The sequence below is a fragment of the Balaenoptera musculus genome, chromosome 15 (assembly GCF_009873245.2).
Source record: "Balaenoptera musculus isolate JJ_BM4_2016_0621 chromosome 15, mBalMus1.pri.v3, whole genome shotgun sequence".
Lineage (NCBI taxonomy): Eukaryota > Metazoa > Chordata > Mammalia > Artiodactyla > Balaenopteridae > Balaenoptera > Balaenoptera musculus.
Window position 1 is genome coordinate 42,583,208 of NC_045799.1, and position 18,811 is coordinate 42,602,018.

Here is an 18,811-nt window from a genome sequence, read left to right on the forward strand (position 1 = left end):
CACACCCAGGTCTTTGGGCATCATGGTTTATTTTGCTTTAAATTTTCTCTTGTGCTTGGCCTTCCTTGGATACACTGGGTTCTTGAATCATTTGAGGAAATGAGTGTTTCTAAGCATGGCCTCATCTGCCTCCCTACTTCAGTTCCAACAGCTACAAATAAGACCCCAGAAACAATTCCTGCTTTGGCTTACGGGGCTGACATGGGATATATTGGATATATGAGAATCAACACAACAGCAATTACTTGTTTCTGTTTTCAAAGTAGTTTCAATACTTTAGGATCTCCCTCAAAGACTAACTCACTGAGCAAATTGGCCTGAAGAAGAGAGTCAGTAAGAAGTGTTTAGGGTCTCATTGACTGATTCCCAAGGCTCTAAGGTCCTGTGGCTTGAAGCTCTCCAGTTGTCTCCCTGTGCACCAAGGACAACTGCCATGTTCATCAGCTGGTCTACAAGATCTGTCACCATTTTTCCTGCTGTTTTGTTCATTTTCCCTACATCCTCAGCTTTGACCAACTGACTCCCCAAAGGTCTCCCCAATTCCCCTTTAAATGCGATGGACTTCCCTTTTTAGAATGTACTATATCCTCCTCTTAGGGAAATCCTGTCCATCTGCACAGGACAGCTCAGAACCCACCTCCTCCTTCCGGCCTTCCCACATCAGTCAATGGCAATTCTATTGGTCTTGTGATTCAGGCAAACACCCTGCAATCATCCTGGATTCTTTTCTCTCACACCCCATATTCAGTCCATCAGCAAACCCTCGTGGCTCTCCCTGGGGGCTCTGCCATATTCACCACCCCCCTGCACTGTGGCTGGTCCAAGCATGAAGCCTCCTCAGGGTTGATTGCTTGGCATGATCACATGCCATACTTTGTGGTCATTATTTTTACTACTTTGGGTCCTCTTTGAGGACAGAGACCAATATTTCTATATCTCTGTATAATAACCCTACTGTTTCACGTCTGTGGCAATTTACAGTCCACAAGCAATTTTATTCTCACATACGGGCCCCCACCATTTCACAGGTGAGGAAAGTGGCTCAGAGAGGTTACCTGCTATAGTCAAAGGCACAGATCCCCCAGGTGACAGGGCAGGCCTTTGGGTTCCAAGTCCATTGCCTTGTACCCTGGAGCGGGCACTCATTAAATGGTCACTGAAAATGTGTCTTTACTTTTTCGAAACAAGAGTAGGGAAAGATGGGAGGCTCCACAATGTGAGCAGACTTGAACCCTGCTTCTCTTCAGGTATATGTTTTCAAAGTGTTCACCAGGGCAACTTATTAATTTAATTAACATGGTGACCAATCAAGATACTATCCAGAGTTTTGTTTGCCTTTTTATAGACTCCTCAAAAGGAACTGAAGAATTGTTTTCACCCAGGAGTATTCATAATAGCCCCAAACTGAAAACAATGCAAATTTTCATCAACAGGAGAACAGATAAATAAATGATAGTATAGTCACACAGTGGAGACCTACAAAGAAATAATAATAAATATAAATGAAATACTGCTACATACAACAACATGGATGAATCACACACACGATGTTGAGTGGAAAAGGAAAAGAGAGACACAAAGGAATACGTAGAGTATGATTCCATTTACACCAAGTCCAAGAACAGGAAAAACAAATATTGATGACAGATGTCAAAATAGTGGTTACCTCTGGATGGATGGGGAGGGTTACTCTCAATTATGAAAGGATACAAGGGAGCTCTGTGAGGTGCTGGGAATATCCCACAACAAGATTCAACAGGCTAAGGCCATGAGCCAAATCTGACCTTCTGCCTGATTTGGTCAATAACGTTTTTCTTGGGACATAGCCACGCCCACTTATTTACATGTGGACCTGGCTGCTTGTGCCCTGCAAGGGCAGAGTTGAGTATTGCAAACAACAACTACTTTGCCTGCAAAGTCTAAATTATTACTGCTTGGCCCTCTACAGGAAAAGTCTGCTGACTTCAGTTGCATACCATGATCTGAGTAGTGGTTACATGCATGTTCATGTATGAAAAATATCATCAATCTATATACTTTCAATGACTACTCTAAACACTAAAGAAGAAGGAAAGGAAGGGCGGGAAGGAGGGAGAAGGGAAACTTTAAAAATACAGAAATACTTCCTGGAGCAAGTCACTTGTAAAGGTCATGCCATGCATCACACTGATGGATGGGAAGAGATACAACCACGTTGTGAGCGAGAGCTGTGTCTCGAGCTGCCAGGAAGGGGGAGTCATGTTATTTTCCAAACGGACTCATTCAAGCAAGGCGTCGCAACCTTTTGTGGGGTCACAGACACTCTTGTGGTGCAACCTGAACTTGAATCCTTGCCCTCCTACCTTCTTCAATGCGCAACTTTAAACAAGTAACTTACTACCTCCAGCCCTCAGTTTCTTCATCTGTAAAATGAATATAATAATAATCCCTACCTCAGTGGGTTATTATGAGAATGAAAGCGCATCAAGGTATGTTAAGTGCTTAGAACAGTAGCTGGGAAAAAATCTCAGTAACTATTGATTAGCGAATATCATAGAAACTATGAAGGCTCTCGCCAGAAAAATAAGCTCACTCATATGCGCAGACTTTGACACAGAATAACTGGGGGGTCAGGACTGTCCTGTGAGCCCATGGTGGCCCTAGTTCTTGCTGTTAAGGCATCACAAAGGCATGGCAGGCCCTGGACTGGCTCCAAAGCCCCGAGGATACTCAGGGCTGGCATAGAGCAGCCCCGCTCTCATCGCAGATGACAATCAACAGCCCTGAGGGGGCCTCTGCCCACCTGGTGGCAAACTGACATCTAATTGTACCAGCTTCCACGCTAACTTGCCAGGTGATGGGATCCAGGGAGAACTGCAGGGAAAGCAGTGAGTGGCACCTGCAGTGGGACAAAGCCTGTCCTCCACCTGGAGCCGTGCCTGAGCGTACGGAGATGCAGACAGTGGAGCCTGCAGCAGCAAGGCTAAAACAGAGCAGCTGGGATAATGGGTCATCAAATTCGTTCATCTCCACCACCTTCGGGGACCATTTGTCATTTGCTGGAGCACAGCTGGCCTCCCTGGAGGTACCTTGTTTGTAAGAACAGGGGGCAGTCACGTGCCAGACAGCTGGAGAGGCCCCACCTCCACCAGACAGATGTGGTGATGCATTCCTTGGTGTGGGAGCAGAGACTTTCTCTACATCCAGCATGCGGAAGGTGTGAGCAGGTGCCTGCTGGTGTGATGTTCCCTGGCACTGTGGGGAATCACGTGAGGAGTAGGACCGCCAGCTGCTCCCTGCAGCCAGGACTCTCTGGCATCTGGCTGAGGGCCCTGCATCAGGTGCCATGAAAGGACTGAGAATAGGACAAACTGCTGTCCAACTGCAGGGAGCAGGCAGAGGAAGCTTTGTGACTTGTCTGTGAAGGACAGGAGGGTCTCTTATCTTCTGTTTCTCCAGCAGGAAGACAACCTAGATTCCTTACTGTTTTCTAACACCTTCTTCACATGTGAGCAGTAAGAATCGGACCCCCTTACTATCTCAGAACCTTTATTTCTAAGTAGGGATTATCTTACTTGGTCTATCTGGGTTTGGGGGTTCTCATAAGAGTCATTGACAGCTGATGGATCTGCTTCCAAATTCACTCAAGTCATCAGAATTTCCTGGCAGCCACACAACAAGGCTGTTGGCCAAAGGCCACCCTCAGCTCCTAGAAGCCTCCTGCAGTTCCTTGCCTCATGGCCCTTTCCATAGGCTGTGTCGCACCACATGGAAACTTGCTCCTTCAAAACCAGCAAAGGAGAAAAGAGCAAGTCTATGAGCAAGACAGAGTCACTACAATGTAACATCATGGGAGGGACATTCCATCACTTTGCTGTATTCCATTGGTTAGAAGTCAGTTTCTACCCATGTTCAAAGGGAGATGATTATACAAAGGTATGAATCCTAAGTGGCAGGAATCACAGAGTCACCTGAAAGTCTGCTCAATCTCAGAGAACAAAAAGAGAAGTGCCAATCTGGGGATATAGGGAGATCAAGAGGAAGTGATCAGATGTTAGGGATCTTGAGATCCAGAAGAAGAAAAATATCAACGCATACTGGTATTACTGAACTTCACCTTGAAGCATAGACTAGGAAAAAAAAAAATATATATATATATATATATATGCATAGAGCTCTTAGAGTTTGCATTGCAATCACATATGTCATTTAATATTTCTGCACATCCTGCAGTGGAACTTCATTGGACAGGAGAAAAAGCTTAGATTCTGAGAGGTTAAGTAACTTTCCCAGGGTCACCAGCTGATAGATGACTAAGCCAGAATTGTTCTGCAGAACTTCTAATCCCAAAGTTGAAAAGGTGGAGGAACTGAGAGTGACATCAGCAGGAAAGATGGAATAAGGACCTTCGAAAATCCTCTCTTTCGTAAAAGCAGTAAGAACACTGGCAAAAAATAAAAATAAACTTTTAAGAACTCTGAAAATTAATCAAAGTCTTGGAACAATGTAGAGAGTGTTTATTCAATAAAATTGTTTGAATCTTGGTAAGAACAGAGAGCTTTATGGTGTTTTAACTTGTTCCATACCCATCTCCTCTACCCAGCTCCATGGTAGCCTTGAAAACTAACAGCCACAATTACAGGGAAAGCCAGAAACCTAGAGTCCACTGCAGGGCAATACTCCCCAGACTGATCTACAAAATCTAGGTAATCACTGTCAAAATCCCAACTGACTTTTTGGCAAAAATTAACAAACTGATCCTAAAATTCTCATGGAAATGCAAAGCAGCCAGAATAACCAAAACAATCTTGAATAAGAACAAAGTTGAAGGACTCACACTTCCCTATTTCAAAACTTACTATAAAGCTACAGGAATCAAGACTATGTGGTTCTAGCATAAGGATAGACATATAGATGGAATAGAAGTGAGATTCCAAAAATAATTCCTTATATTTATGATCGATTTTCAACAAGGATGCCAAGACAATTCAATGGGAAAAGAACAGTCTTTTCAACAAATGGTACTGAGACAAGGGACTATCCACATGCAAAAGAATGAAGTTGGATCTCTACCTCACAACATATAAAAATATTAATGCAAAATGAATCAAAGACCTTAGAGTAAGAGCTAAATCTCTTAAGAAGAAATGTTAAGCATAGATCTTGTGACTTTGGTTTAGGCAATGGTTTCTTAGATATAACCAAAAAAAGCACATATAACAAAAGAAAAAAGATAAATTGAACTTCACCAAAATTAAAAACTTTTGTGCTAGGATACTGTCAAGAAAGTAGAAAGACAACCTACAGAATGGGAGAAAATATTTGTAAATCACATGTCTGAGAAGGGACTTGTATTCATAATATATGAGGAACTCTTAGAACTCAATTATATAAAAACAAAGAACCCAATTTTTTTAAGGGGCAAAGGATTTGAGTAGGCATATATACAAGTGGCCAATAAGTACATGAAATGATGTTCAACATCATTAGTCATTAGGGAAATGCAAATGAAAACCACAATGAAATACAACTTTGTACCCTCTAGGATAGCTATAATAATAATTTTTTAAAAAAACTAGATAATAACAAGTTATGGAAAGAATGTGGAGAAACTGGAACCCTCACACACTGCTGTGGAAGACTGTCTGGCAGTTCCTCAAATGGTTAAAGATAAAGTTACCATAAAACCCAACAATTCTACTCTTAGATATATACTCAAGAGAACTGAAAATATATGTCCACACAAAAACTTTTATACAAATGTTTGCAGGAGCATAATAGATAATAGCCAAAAAGTAGAAACAAACTAAATATCCATCAGTTGATGAGTAGATAAATAAAACTTGGGATCTTCAGACAATGGAATATTGTTGAGCCATATAAATGAATGAAGTACTGATACATTCTACAACATGGATGAACCTTGAAAACATTATGCTAAGTGAAAAAAGCCAGACCCAAAAGGTTACATGTTGTATCACTCCATTTATATAAAATGCCCAAGATAGGTAAATCCATAGACATAAAATTAATTAGTAGTTGCCATGGGCTGAGGGAAGGAAGAATGGAAAGTGACTGCTAATGAGTACAAGGTTTCCTTTTGGGATGATGAAAGTGTTTTGGAATCAGGTAGTGGTGAAGGTTGCACAACTTTGGTATTGTACTGAAAACTACCATATTGAGCAGTTTTTAAAGGCTGAATTTTATGGTATGTAAATTATATCTCTGGGACCTCCCTGGCGGTCCAGTGGTTAAGACCCCACACTTCCACTGCAGAGGGCAAAGGTTCAATCCCTGGTTGGGGAACTAAGATCCCACAGGCCACACGACACAGCCAAAAATCAAATAAGATTAAAAAATGAATTATGTCTCAATTTAAAAAAAAAGACTGCTGAACTAATGAATGGGAAAGAAACCTGAAGTGTGAGAAATACACGATCATACAAATCCATGTGCTCACTATTAATCTTAGGATCTTTTGTGAGATTGCTAATTAAATATTTGCCTGGATAGACTGTAAGTTTACAAAACCCTATCCACAAATGCTTAGAGCATCTTAAACAGTATGTCTGAATGAGATGGGAGGAAAGACATCTCTAATTTTGAAAAGCTACTCAAGAGTCACATACATTTCTACTCTAATTTGAAAAGATACATATACCCCAATATTCACAGAAGCACTATTTACAATAGCCAAGACATGGAAGCAGCCTAAGTGTCCACGGACAGATGAATGAATAAAGCAGATGTGGTACATATACACAATGGAATATTACTCAGCCATAAAAAAGAATGAAATAATGCCACTTGTAGCAACATGGATTGATCTAGAGATTATCATACTAAATGAAGTCAAACAGAGAAAGACAAATATATGATATCAGTTGTATGTGGAATCTAAAATATGATGCAAATGAACTTATTACAAACAGAAACAGACTCATAGACATAGAAAACAAACTTATGGTTGCCAAGGGGGAAAGAGGGGCGGGGATAAATTAGGAACTTGGGATTAACAGATACACACCACTATATATAAAATAGATAAACAACAAGGACCTACTGTATAGCATAGGGAACTATATTCAATATCTTGTAATAACCTATAATGGAAAAGACTCTGAAAAAGAATATATATATTTAGTGATATATATATGTATATATATATATAACTGAATCACTTTGCAGTACACCTGAAACACTGTAAGTCAACTATGCTTCAGTTAAAAAAAGAATCCCATACATTTCTGGTTGGAGTATAAAATGGTACAATCACTGTTTTGCAGATTCTTATAAAATTCAACAATATATATCTACCCTATGATCCAGCAATTTCATTCTTAAATATTTACTGAAGAGCAATGAAGGGATGTGGCCACAAAAAGACTTGTACAAGAATGTTCATAAAAGCCTTAGAAAAACAACTCCAATCTGGAAATAATCTAAATGTCCATCAACAGGAGAACAGATAAAGACGCTGTGGTATATTCATGCGACGGAACACCATTCAGCAATAAAAATGAATGAGTGTCTCACAACGATAAAATTGAATTTCACCAACATTACATTCAGCAAAAGAAGCCAGACCCAAGATAGGCTACACTGTAGGGGAACAAGCTAAATTAATTTACTGTGAGAGAAGTCAGAAAGTGCTGGTCTCCAGGGGAGAAGAGAATTGACTGGAAAGGAGCATAAGGTAACTTCCTAGAGTGACAAAGAGGTTCTTTATCTTACTTTGGCTGGTGGTAATGTGATTGGACACAATAATCCCAGCTCATCAACTGAATACTTATGATTTAATGCATTTTATTGTATGTCATTTATATCTCAAAAGAAAAATGTTACATGAATTATACATTATATATCATTATATACAGTTAAAATTTTTTTACTGTATTCTGATGTGCAGTCACATTTAGGGAACACTGATTTCCTCTAACAACTCATCTTTCCCTTAAGTTTCAGGAATAGCCTGTATAGCAATTTCTATTCACCAACATTTCTTGGTCTTTCCAAGGCTATAGTGATGGGCTCTCAATAGAATCAGCCTTGACTGCCTAAGGAAGCTCTGTTTTGAAGGGTAAGCTGGGACACAGTGAGAGAGTAGAATTGACCCATATATACCACCAAATGTAAAATGGATAGCTAGCGGGAAGCAGCTGCATAGCACAGGGAGATCATCTCGGTGCTTTGTGACCACCTAGAGGGGTGGGATAGGGAGGGTGGGAGGGAGACGCAAGAGGGAGGGGATATGGGGATATAAGTATACATACAGCTGATTCACTTTGTTATACAGCAGAAACTAACACACCATTGTAAAGCGATTATACTCCAATAAAGATGTTTAAAAAAAAAAGAATTAAGCTGTACATTAATTTATTTTATGATGACCAATCCAGCTTTCTTCTAAGCCTTTCATTTCAATCATCTGTCTCCTCAGGCCAGAGCCTGGCTAAATTTTGTGCCTATGCTATTTCTCTAAAATTCCTCGTGCAGACGGAATATAGTTGCAAGACGTGATTGATGTTTTAGGGCGCACACTGTCACAGTGTCTGTTTTCTGACTATTGGAGGTGCACTTGGAGTGGAACATGGGGTTTATGTTTACAAGCTTGGCAAAAGAGATCTTCAAAGTGTCTCAGCTAAAGCTGTCGGTCACAGTTATTTTATGGGGAAGTTGGCGGTACTGTCTGTGTACAGAAAATTCCACCTACATCAGAAAGTCCTACATCTCCTGCAAGAGACACCTTTGCCAGCAGAGGCTCGCAGACAACCTCCCAGCCCTCAGAGCTACCCTGGTAGGGGGAAAGATCGAAGAAGCACTGGAGATAAAACACGTCCCAGAGAGCACGTGGAGTCTGCACCCAGAGAATTTAAAACCAGCTCCAGGGCTCAACGTGACACCTTTGACCAAAGAACACTGAACAGCTGGAGTGCAGGACCCCTAAGTCTGTAGAAGAAGATTCAACAGTCCCTCGAAATGCGAACACGGCACTTGCTAACCCCTGAAGCCATCAACCAGGCATACTCACTCTTAGTTTTCCCTATGTTAAAAAAATAAAAATGAAAATGAAAACAGGATTGAGTATGAGCCCTTGGTACTACAATACAACAGCTTGTGAGTGATGTCCTTGAATACAGTTTGGAAGGATGGTGGTCAACTCATTGTATTTTCTAATAAAAATATTAATAACTTTATTGAGGGCATGCTACGTGGCAGGTACGGTTCCGAGAACTTTAAATACAGGAAATCATTTATTTCCTCCAAACAACCCTATGAGTTCAGTATCAACATCATCGACATTCTGGAGTTGAGAAAACTAAGGCTGGCAGTGGAAGTTAGTGATTCCCAAGGTCAGGCAGCTAGTAAGGGTCTGAGCTGCGTTTTGAGTGGTGTCGGTCTAACAAATTTGGCTGCAATTTGAAATGACCTGAGAAGCTTTAAAAAATTCCGATGCACGAGAACCACTCCCAGAAATTCTGATTTAGCTGGTCGAGGGGGCAGCCTGGGTATCTTCAATTTTGAAATCTCGCCATGCAATTCTAATGAACAACCAGTGTCGAGAACCACTGGTCTGGAGACCGCACAGTTTGTGGCTCTGATCTGCTCCCTTCTCTGAATCATTGACTCAAATTCTTCTACAGTGTGTCTTCCTAACCCAGGCTTTGCAGACACCCAGGCTACAAACGCTTCCAAAATTGGGTATTTGGGCATGTACAATTTTCTCAGTAAGATCATTTCATCAGATTCTCTGTAATAACCTTGACTCAAAAAATGGTAAAGAACTATTCCAAAGGAAAGTAAAAATCACAATGTATTGTAGCAGATGCCTCAGTGAATATTTAATTTGTTTGGGTTTTAAAAAAAATTTATCTACTTTAGTAGCAGAGGAGCCAGCAAATCACTTAGTTTTCAGGAGAAAAATCACAGTAGAACCACAAAAATGTCCTTTTCCCTGAAGAAGGCAGTAGAACCAGGGGTAGCAATGTGGTCTAGGAAAAGGGGTAAAATGAGAGTTTAGTGTACTTGAGGGAGGAGAACCCATCATTCTCAAGAAGAATTGGAGTCAAGAGGCTACAGGTTGTGGTGGGTTGACAACCAATCCACCTGCTGGTTTCCTAGGGTCGTCGTTATATTTAGAATTGATAAGCTCAGACTTTAAAACCAAGAAAGAGCACGCCTGGTGCAGCTGGCCCTGATAGGGTAGGTGTCCCCACCCAGGTCCCCTTGCAGCTTGGACCAGCATTGTCCCCCAGGCTGAAAAATTCTATAAAGAGAAACAGTGTCGACCTGGTGTAATGGGGTGTTATCAAAGGATCCCAACAGGCAGGATACAGAGACAGAGAACATGAAACACCTCAGGTCTTTTGGAGGATCCATAAGGAAAATAAAATACTCTTATTTGCCGATAACTGCCAACTGCCAACTGCCACTTTGCTGGCTGTCAGTCAATCAGCCTCTTACCCAAGGAAAGAGAAACAAAGAGGACAATGAGTTTTCCCGTGTATTTCTTATTTGTAAGAGAATAAGAATCAAGAGCATCCTTTCAGCATAAGATAAATCCAAAATCAAATATCTTCTCTGCCACTGACAAGTGATGTTGCTTTGAAAAAGATTCTTAGACTCTCTGATTTCTCATCTGGAAATGGGGATAATAATGTTATTTGCTTCCTAAGATTGTTAGGAACACAAATGAGGTATGCATCTGAGTGTTGACAGTGTCCAGCACACAGCAAGCCCTCAGTACAGGCTGGCTATCATTATTGAAAGGTGTCTGATGAGGAGCCCAGTTGGTACTCAGTAAATGTTTGCTTCCTTTACTTCTTTTCTTTCTTCCCATCCCTTCCTGCAGTAGATTAAAATGGCTGCAATATCTTTGCAGCTCTTCCCACTAAATGACGGAGTCTATTCCCTCACAACTTGACTCTAGGCTTGCCTTTGACTTGCTTTGATGTCATGCAACTTCTGAGTTTAAGCCTCAAGTGGTCTTTCGGCATCTGTTCTTGCCACTTGGATGCTGCTGTCATGTGAAGAAAGCTGAGATGGGCTGCTGGAGAAGCGTGACCCAGCTGCAAGCCAGAACCAGCATGCCCAACATGTTAGGGAGAGCAGCCTAGACCGTCCAGCCCCAGAGGCGCCTCCAGATGACTGCAGCCACACAGTGACCTCAACCAAGACCAGCAGAAGAACCACCTGAATGTGCCTAGTCTAGATGGCTGGCGCACAGAACCAGGAACAAATATAGTATTTGTTGTTTTAAGCCACTAAATTTGGGGGTGGTTTTTTACACAGCCATAGATAACTGATACATCGTCCTCATTTCTTGTTCAATACCAGTGAGTCTGCAGATAATTCAAATTCATTAGAAATAGTTGAAAGCTAAGGGTTAAGGGATGATGGGAGAAGCCAGAATTTTCTAACAGCATTTTCTGACTCAAATGCTTTCTGGCAGTTGCAATAGGGCTGCTTCCTCTGGAGCAATAGATGGATGTGTTTGCTTGGTTGTCTTAAGGAAGCTCAGTAACTTCCATCAATATCTCTGCAATTGCCCATTAGCCCAGTTGAAAAACAAAGTGCAGAATTGAATGGAAAAAAATCAATCTAACTGCACTATATAGACATAACCTATAGATAACAGCAGCAGTTTAAAGAAAAAATACCACAGTATCTCTTAGCATCATAGAAAATGTGTACTGTGCAATTTTTATGTTAACCAATTAAAAACTCAAGCCCACTTAAGTCTATATCACTCAGTTGCCTGATCAGGAATAAACAGTCTCATTTATCAAGGACTTTGTATCAGGTACTACTTAAATGTTTCATATATGATTAGTCATCCTAACTAACCGTAAGATGGAGGTACTGTTTTGTCCATTTTGCAGATTAGGAATGCCTCATTTAACGTACTTCCCAAGCTCTCACAATTAATCACTGGCTTAAGTAAAATACAAACTATCAGATTCTTTAATGAGAGCTTTTGACCTTCTCTAAATGCTTTGACCTTAAGGTTCAGAATTGAGGTTTTGAAGTTACTGAACAATAAATAATAAAAAAAAAGATATTCAGCCTATACCCTCTATAGATGGGCTTGGAAACATACTCAATGGCCACCCTTCTATCTCTATCTTTCTGTTAAATACCCAGGCCTAGAGACATCACTATACAAACTTCGCTACAGGACAGGTTGCTGGTAAGGTCTCTGCCTCTAATGCTCCTGACCTGCTGGGATGTGAAGAAAGATTTTCTCACAAAAGAGTCAGCAAGCTCCCAGGAGATCCATTCTCCAAAATGAGTCCCAAATCTACCCAGCTGATGTCCCTGGCAACTCTGAGTAGATGATGATTTTCCTGGTTCTTTAAGGATTTCAGGGCCTCACTTCCTGTAAAAGTATTTCTTGATCTTGACTGAACATTAGAATTACCTGGGGATTCTACTGACTCATTTTTTTTGACAATTCCTAATTAACCTGTTCAACTCTCCACTCCTGGTAATGTCCTAGGTCATGGTCAGGCTAAGGCTTGGTTGCCCACTATAGAGAACCCACACTTGGTGTAATAAGCTCTATCCTTGGTGGTGAGGGGAAAATGTGGCAGAAAACATGGCTATTCTTATAGAAATGCTGTGTCTGGGGAAAGATGCACGTTTTCCTTAGGAGTAACTAAGGACTTACCTGGCAGCACGCTGCATAAGACTAAAGAAGATCCACCTCCTTACACCTTGGCCTGCAGCCGTATACAACGCGTGCCTGGTCTGAAGAACTAGAAAGGCCGTATTCTGTTAAGGGACCTGGAATTCATGACTCCCACTAAGAACTGATGGCCGTTCTTCAGACTATATGCAGAAAATTCTGTCGGCATCTGGCTCTAAGTTGATCTCCTGGCATGGATCCTCAACCTACAGGAACACTTTGCTCTAGACCAAATACATGTTCTACATTTAGCCAGTCCCTAGACCAGAAAAATAAAGGCTCACAGTTGTACAAGCACCAGTACAACTGGGCAAGCCTCCAAATACCTCATACATCTTTATTCATCATACTAGACACCTCAGCTCTAGTTAAGGGACACTAATCTCAGTCAAGACCCATTGCCCTACAGCCACTGACCTCGTTCAAGACTCTCCATCTGGTGTCCTAACATATCGAATGCCTGAGATTTTGGATGGTACATGGTATTTCATGGCCATTTGTGAAATCATAAACCAGAGTGTTTTCTGTCACCCTGTCACACAGTGCCCACAACAGAGTATACACTTCATAAATATTTATGGAAAGAAATACTATTGAATGACCACACCACTGGCCTCTCCACAAGCCACAATTATGCTGCCATCAGCAAGGTCCTGAACACAGGCACGGCAATAGCCCCACATGCTTGGTAGAAGCAGCTGCCTATCAGGCTCAGTCCTCTACAGATTCCTAGATGAAATTATCTCAGACCGTGAGCCCCTAATTCATATTATAATTTCACAAAAATTTTTATTTTTCAAAGTCCAATACCAACCCCACCTCCCTCTCTTTACAGAGAAAGCGAGAGAATAAATCACACCTTAGAATGTCCCTCCACGAGTATTACCACTCGCCATGGAATAGTCATGCCACCCCCTTGAGACAACCACTTACCAGCTTACTTTTGGTCCTCCCAATACAGATCAGTCATTTTGTATAGATTTTCCCAGTCTATGAGTTTCCATCTTCTCCATTTTAAAAAAGGTATTCAGAGATGCGAAGGATATTTCCCAAGACCACCCTGCTGATCTGCAGCAGGATCCAATCTAGAAATAAGGTCTTTTGGCTCCTGGGCCAGTGATCCTTTTGCCAACATCATAATTAATGATCGCTTGGAGAGTGATAAAATTTAAAATATTTAAGGGGGCAAAAAGCCACACATAAGGTGGATTCAGTTGTTATCTCCCCCTCTGTTCTAGAAGAATATTATTAACTATTAGCTCTCCTAACTATGGCAAGAAAGTGAACCATCTCATAATTGTGTCTCTTGTATGAAGGAGAAAAGAACGCCAATTCAATATCTAGCTTGAATACAGGAGAATAAACAAGTCCAATATAGAAGTGATCCATTTCATCAAGGAGATTCACCATGGACCTTTTTCCTCCTATTTCACTGGCAAATTAAAAGAGCTAATATTTGAGTGCCTATGATGTGCCTGTTTTAGATATATGTACTCATTTTATCCAGTGAGTTATCCAAAATAACCAATGGAGTGAATGCTATCATTACCTCAATCTTGTATATGAGGAAACTGAGGCATGGCATAGATTGTTTAACTAACTTAATAAAAGCCATGCTGCAAATCAGTAGTAAAAATTAGATTCAAACTCAGGCTATTTGGGTCCAGGGTGGTGTCCTATGCTGATACTGCCTCATCATGTCATAGGCAATATTAAAGTCAACACAGATGAGTTTTTGGAAATGAGATATATTGTTTCCCCTGGATGCATCACGTTCTGGCAACATAGTGAAATATGAGATTTCCAAAGTCTCATAGCCCTAAGACATGAATCAGAGTGGCTTCCATCTGACAGAGCAGATTGCACTGTCATCCAGAAATACAGTCTCTAACAGGTTTCCTGGAGGACAGGATAGAAACCACAGATGCCCCCATTCTCTTCCTGCTGCCCACTTGGGATAAATTCAGCTGGTGCCATCTTGTCCCGAGAACTTTTCCAGCTTGGACTTGGACTGGTGCCCACTCACAGAATCAGTCCTAGACACTACCAGGCACACACAGGCCTTCCCATTATTCATTCCTTGTCACTTTTAAGCTTCACAGCTAAAGCCATCTTTAGTTCTTTTATTGGTTGTTAAATATATTGGTGACAAAGCCAAGAGAAAAAAGGCATCTTTCTGAAGGGCAATCCTATAGAATAAGTTGGAGATTACCTTGAGAAATCATGGTTTAAGCATAGTGCCACAGATCAAAAAAGTGGCCACAGTCTTGCAATTCCTCCAATCAAGAGGTGGAGGCTATTTCTCCACCCCTTTAACCTTGGTTGTCCATGTGACATGTTTTAGAAAAATGGAACATTCGCAAATGTGATACAAAATGAAGATTAAAGAGTGTAAATTGAGACTTGTCTTCTCTGGTTGAAACCTTGAGACCATCATGTAAATGAGCCCTAGCTAGCCTGATGAAAATGAAGAATCACACAGAGGAAAACCTAGCCACCCCAGCCAATAGCCACCAAACCATCAGACATGTGAGTGATGCCAACTTACATCAATCAGCTGTCAGAAGACCCACCAGCTGACCACAGCTGCATGATGGCGTCCAGCAGAGACCAGACCAGCTGGCCCGTCCAGAAGAACCTCCTGGCCAACCCACAGAATTATGAACTAAGTATTGAATAAAATGGTTGATATTTTAAGCCACTAAGTTTTGGGGTGGTTTGTTACATAGCAAAAGCTGATACACATGGCAAACCATGGGAAGCTAGTTTGAAAAACAAAAGTAAACAGTTCAAATCACATCATTAAAAAAGACAAGCAAGAAATGAGAAGGTAGTGAATTTTGTTTCTTTACACATGGAGCTAAAGTACAGGTAATACATTTTCCAAGGAAGAATGGTAAGACATTTTAGAAAACAGAGGTTTGTTTAAAAGAACAAATGGTCTTTACTGGAATAAACAGAGAAATACCCTACATCCATCTTGCAGATTGTCAACAGGTCACCTAAAACATTCTAGTCAACGTTACACAGCAAATGTGACCCACTGGACCTGGTCCATATAAAGTATAGAACAATCCTTTTCTTCTTAATCACTGAAACCTTGCATATTCTGTTTCATTGTTCCCACTGTCAAAAAGATTCCACTTTAACTCATACAGTCACTCCCCAAATACATACCAACAAATATTGTGTGTCATAGGGCAGTGCTTGATGCTAAAGCAAAACCAGTCATGGTTCCTACCCTAATGGAGCTTAGGTTTTGAAGGGGAAATGGGAGATGATAGATAGATAGATAGATAGATAGATAGATAGATAGATAGATAGATAGATAGATAGATAGATAAATGTGACAAGTGCCACACAGGTGATTGTGTCAATCCAAAATTAGGGAATTTGACTTCATCAGGGAGGTTGCAGAAGCCTTCCCTTGAAAAAAATGCTTGAGTTGGTATCTCAAGGATGCCTGGCATTAAGCACACAGTTTGAGGAGTAAACACTTACTTGGGCAGAAGGATCCACAGATGCAAGGGCCCTACGTTGTGAGAGAGGAAGTGAGTAAGAACAAAGGACTGAAAAAAGACCAGGATGCCTGTGTTGGTGAGGGATGAAGACCACAGCTCAACAGAAGCTCAGACAGTAGTATTGACCTTCAATGTAGGTAAGAGAGGCCCAGACTTTAGAAGGACCCACCTTTAGAAGATTGGATTAGTCCAGCCCTATTTTTCTCCATGAGGCAAGGAGCTTCTGGGGCTGAAAAGATGTTGTCTTCCCAGAGTTCATGCTCCTCTCTTTCTAAACCATTCTTCTGGTACAGGACGTACAGAATTCCTTCTCCAAAGAAACCCTCACCTTGCATCCAAGGCCTGAGTGACCTCTTTCTTGGGTCCATACTTCTTAGGGTGGATCATGTTATTGGGAAGGTACCTCTAGTCCTGAAAAATGGCCACAGGACAGCTGTTGGTGTGACTGTGGACAGATGTTGGATGGGTGGGTGGGGTGTCTATTTGTCAAGACTTCTTTGGTATATTACAGTATGGGACTACAAAGAGTCCAGGAATTCTAAAGGAAAGCCAACCTTCTAGATTGTGATGAAGGTGTATTTGTCAATATAGATGGATAGAAAATATTTTCTTTAACAGCCAGTTTGATTTTGTATTTTTAAATATTTAGGCATTGGACTTATGGGCCCCCATTTCTACTCTTGCTCAGGGACCCACAAATATTAGGCAGGTTTACTGGGTAGGTAGGTAGCGGCCAAAGAACACAAAACCTTGCATTAATTGTTAATTATTAATTAACCTCTTAAGCATTAATGTACTTGTGAATTACCTGGGGAATCCTGTGAAAACGTAGGCACTGATTCTGCATTTCTAACAGGAGTAGGGACCACACTTTATGTGGCAAGGTTGTAGAACATGTTAAGAAGTTTTGGTTTTGTTTCTGTTTTGTGGTCTTTTTTTTATCCAAAGAGCTATTCTTTGTCTCATTTTGGTTCTTGAGGGATTTCATGCAACAGAGATTCATTCTGAAAAGAGGACAATAGCTGGGATGTGAAGAACAAATTAAAGGGCAGAGAAATGTGCTGACTACACTGGGCAGGAGAGAAAGTAACAACACTTCGAGATATTTAGAAGATCCGCAAGACTCATTGAATTGGATAAGAGAGGGAGAAAGCAATGTGAGAGGGGAAAGACAAAGTTCAAAAAAGTGAATGAGTAAATAAATGGATTAATGAATTGCCTGTCATTCTCTTAACAAGGGTTTCAAAACAGCAGGACTTAGGATAGTCTTAGATGTGTGTGATTTCAGAAAATTGAGAGGTATTTTTCTGTCCCCTTGTAAATAGCTGGAAGCCATCTTCACCAAAATTATCTTTAACCTTCCTGGTTTTTTGTTTTGTTTTGTTTTGTTTGCCCAGAAAGTTAAAATAACAGAAGCGATAGCAGTTATAACCATAACCATCTTCAGTCATCTGCATTCCTTCTGCATTTAGTAAGGTCCTCTGAGCAGTTTCTCCCTTTAACTAAGTGGTTATAACTGGTATATGCTCTTCTCTAAGTGATTTCTCCATTGCCCAAGTGACTGAACATAGAACACTTCTCACTCTACCCTTTCTTGGAGCAATACTCTGGACCCTGAGAGCCCAAGCATCCTTTGGGAAGATGTTCTCTCCCTGGGAGCTGCCCTCTCAAGAGACGCTTGACTGCATCCAGGTTGGGCTCTTGGGAATGTTTCCTGACTTCAGAGGAGCTTCACTTTCTTTGGCACATGGGAACAGGATTCAGGGTCCTCCTGGGTTAATCACTCAGCTGTACCACCTGCAGAAGCACGCTGCCCCAGCGGAGCCGGTGCCTCGAGGGAACTGGTTATCTCCAGCAGCACATGGCACACTGGGATATGATGCCGACAATGGTTTACTGCTCTGCTAATCCCAGCCCCACCTTCCCTTTCTCCAGCTTTCTGCTATGACTCACAGAAGGCACGAGAGGTATACTTGGAGGAACTTCCAGCCTAAATTCAGGAACAGTGTCTTAGCTTTCTCATAAATACCCAAGGAAAAATTTAAATTCAATGCACAGTGCCCTCAGCCTCATGCATCACTTATTTCCCATTCTCATCCTGTAATGGTCCCTCCCAAAGATGGCTGGCTTGATTTGCATACATTTCAAGAACATCTTTATCTTTTTTATCTTTATTTATTGTCCTCTCCCTGTCCTACTTGCTGCTTTAGAACTCTGTATCAGATATTTATGTGTGTTTACTTCCTGACTTTAACCCACTTCATCATTCCCTTCCATGGAGCTTTATACTTCATGAAATCCACTGCCTTCCCTCAATGCCCACGAATACCCCCGGCTTCCTCCCTCACAGTCACCATGTGAAGCTGCCAGACTCCAGTTTCATTCATGGGGGTCCTTGTTTCTCCCTCACTCTATAGTATCCTCAGAAGAAGGCATCTGGGAGATGTGCCCCATCCTCAGTATTTCCTTTGCCTGGTCATGATGACTCCTGGGCAAGGCCAGGTTCCTGGTGCTCAAGGCTCCTCAAACATTGTGGAGCCTATGGGTCTGGAGCACCAAGAATGACACAGGCCTGGCAGTGTAGTAAGGAGTGCTGAGGCTTGTGGCAAGCTGGAGAGCACAG